We start from the raw sequence: 3,249 nt of genomic DNA, 5'->3' as shown, positions 1-3,249 counted from the left end.
GAAATAGGATATGCATGATACTTAAAATGTTGAGACAAATACTAAGAGAATTAGGAGAATGGAGAGTGACTACTTTCTTGACTGGGGTGGAGAAGGGTCAGGCAGGAGACTGCTGTTTACCAGTAAAAGCCTTTTCATACCTTTTTCTCTTTTAACCATGTCATGTATTCCTTTGATTATAATATAAACTAATTAAAAGCAAACCACTGTCCATCTTAGGTTGTGTTCCCTAAAAGCAGAGGCTGATAAGGACTCAGGTGCCTGGGACTTGTTGGGCTCCTCAGGAAAGCTCTGTGATGAAGCAAGAACATCAGGACAGGGAGGGGGAAGGAGACCGGCAAGGAAGTGGCCTTAGCTAAAGTCTCACTTTGGTGGATCCACGGAAAGCTTTGAGTCATAAGTTCTACAGAGTTGTCCCACCTTGAGGCAGGACTGCATCAGTGGCTGACCCCTGGGTGGGATGTGACTTCCCAGGCACCTAAGGGTGAAGATGTTTTGTCAACGGAGGGCATAGGCGTAAGTCATTAGCTTAGCCCTTACGGCAACTGGGGGATGGGCACGCTAGCTGGGTGGGGCCTCGACAGCGTTTACACTAGCATGCCATAGATCTCAAGGATAAATACACAATCTCTAGTAGTCAGGGTTCTGTGGGTTGCAAGTGACAGAAAGTGACTCCTAACTAACCTAAGGGAAAACAAGGCAGGGAAGGATTTTATTAACTCTTAAAAATCAGACTTGGCTGCATCCGGAGCTCCATTTATCTCTCCCTCTCTCAGACAGGCTCTTTGGATGTGATGATGATCCTGACATCCCACAGCCCAAGACTCCCATCCCGCTGGTTTAGCAATCCCCGGGCAAAGAGGTTTCCTACAATTATGGCAGAAAAGTACCAGAGAGGTTGCTGATTAGCCTCCTGAGTCTTATCCTTGAACCAATCACTGCAGGCCTGAGGTGGGGAGAGGCAGGGCCAGGGGCAGAGGACTCTGTGGTGAGAGGCGGGGGCAGCCTGTCCCAACCACAGGGAAATGGTCTTCCCCAGAAGAGTTCTACAAGCAGAAGGAGAAAAAGGGATGTTAGGTGGGCAAAGACCCAGCAGCCATCCATGACCACCCATTTTCCTAGCTTTTCTCTTTCTCCTGGTGGCCGGACCCTTAATTCTCAGAGAGGAGGAGATCCCACCCCTTCATCTGCTCTCTTCACTCTCCCTCGGGAGTAATATCAACTGTCCTAACCTTAGCTGCCATCTTTAAGAAGCCCAGGGGCCGATGTGAAATGATATTTGTGACTCCACTTAGTTCACCTCAATTCTGCTCTAAGCACAGGAAGTCTAGGGAGAAGAGAGGGCTTGTGCAAGGTCAGAAGAGAAGGGAAAATTTTCTTGACCCAGTGGTAAGACGATAAATTCCATAGCTATGAGGTCTTGAATCAGGATGTTATGACCTTTTCAGTCTTCAAATCTTGCACTCTGCCAAGCTGGTTATTCACAAGAGTTTGGAGGAGCCCAGAGGCTTTCATGAAATAGAGGATGCCATTTCAGAAAACACACAGTTCACCTCTTCCACAATGGATTATATTTTTCCCATTCACATGAATATTTCTCAGCTCAGAATCCTGAGCTGCTTTTAGCAAAGGAACGTTATCTCTTGTATCAAAATTAGATTCTGATTTAGACTTTAAGCATTGAGCTAGCTGGCAATCTTGCACCTCCAAACTTACCTCAATCTCAAGTCTGGACCTTATGGGACATATAGGAAAGAGTAAAAATTGAGTCTTAATAAAGTCTTGAAAATTGCACATGGGGGCAATAGTTAATATTGAAAATCAAAATGACAGGGAAATGCCAAAAAATGTGAGATGACAGTTTCTAGCTGAGAAAGGTGGGAAGCCCACCAAGGAGATTTAAACCTCTGGGCCTCTGACTACCTGCATCACAATCACCAGGGAAATATATTAAAAAGGCAGATGCGGGGGTCCCACCCCAAACCTAATGTGAATCACAATATCTGTGCATGGGACCAGGTATTTATTCATACATGTTTAAGAAGCATCCCAGGTGATTCTGGTGCACACCAATGCGTTGAACTGCCACCCCAACCAGAAAGCCACCAAGGGTAGAAGTCTCTCTTTGGCACCAGTAGTCCTGGGCACTTCAATTTTAAGACTGCTTTGGAGAGCTAAGCCTTTGTAAGGACAGATAAAGAAATTAGCAAAGCAATTGCAATGTTATTCTTCATAATACGTTCACTTTGAGGAAAGAGACCAACAGGCGCTTAACACGCCATAGGTATTTTTAAAGAGAATGTACTATTTGATCAGGAAACCCCTACCTCATGTTTCAAAGGATGAAAGCAACGAAAGGATTGAAGGGACTTAAAAATGTATTTCTTTGAAAAGTATGTTTAAAGTATCACTTGAGGATTTCAAACCATCTGCTAGCCAGCCTCACAAAATTTTGTGTATAGCCGTGTTAAAGCTATTACAGAATAGCTCCGTCTCAGAGTAGTGTCAGATCAAAGACACGTTCACGAGGAAAATGCTACCTGTTCCCCCAGGGTCACCCTGCCGAGGTCCTACAGAGGTGGGCTCCCCACTGTGAGGCCAGAGGCCAATGCCAGATGGACGCGAGAGTAGGCAGTTGCCTCCTTTCCCTCAGCCATGAGCTTCTGCTGGCTCTTCCTGAGCAAAGTGGGCTTTGTTTGCATTCTGTGTGGGTTTGTCATTTCTCACTCAGCTTCACACACTTTTGCTGTCTGAATTCTCTTTGGATAAATTCCAGCTGGTGTGAAAAGAGAGCTTCTGGTCAACTTTTTATTTCTGATGCTGTCCCTTCTGCCCCACCCTGGAGCTTGGTTTCTGCACAATTTGCACCCTCAGGGACAATGACCTGAGTGTCCTGCAGAGTGGCCAAAGCACATCAGAGGTAAAAGACAGCACTTTTGAACTTACAAGACTGTCTTCCATGCTGTCATCAGTTCACTGGACTAAGAAAACATTCTGGGACAAGAGGGAGTTTGGTGTTATGGCAGCGAATAAACAAGAAATCAGGGGCCTTGCCTTTGTTTATTTAGTAAACATTATATGCATTATATTCTTTTTTTATTTTTATTTTTTTAAAGATTTTATTTATTTATTTGACAGAGAGAGAGACAGCGGGAGAGGGAACACAAGCAGGGGGAGTGGGAGAAGGAGAAGCAGGGAGCCCGATGTGGGACTCGATCCCAGGACCCTGGGATCATGACCTGAGCCGAA

The sequence above is a fragment of the Mirounga leonina genome, unplaced genomic scaffold (assembly GCF_011800145.1).
Source record: "Mirounga leonina isolate KUSES-001 unplaced genomic scaffold, KU_Mleo_1.0 Mir_174, whole genome shotgun sequence".
NCBI lineage: Eukaryota > Metazoa > Chordata > Mammalia > Carnivora > Phocidae > Mirounga > Mirounga leonina.
Note: the sequence above shows the minus strand (reverse complement) of the source record.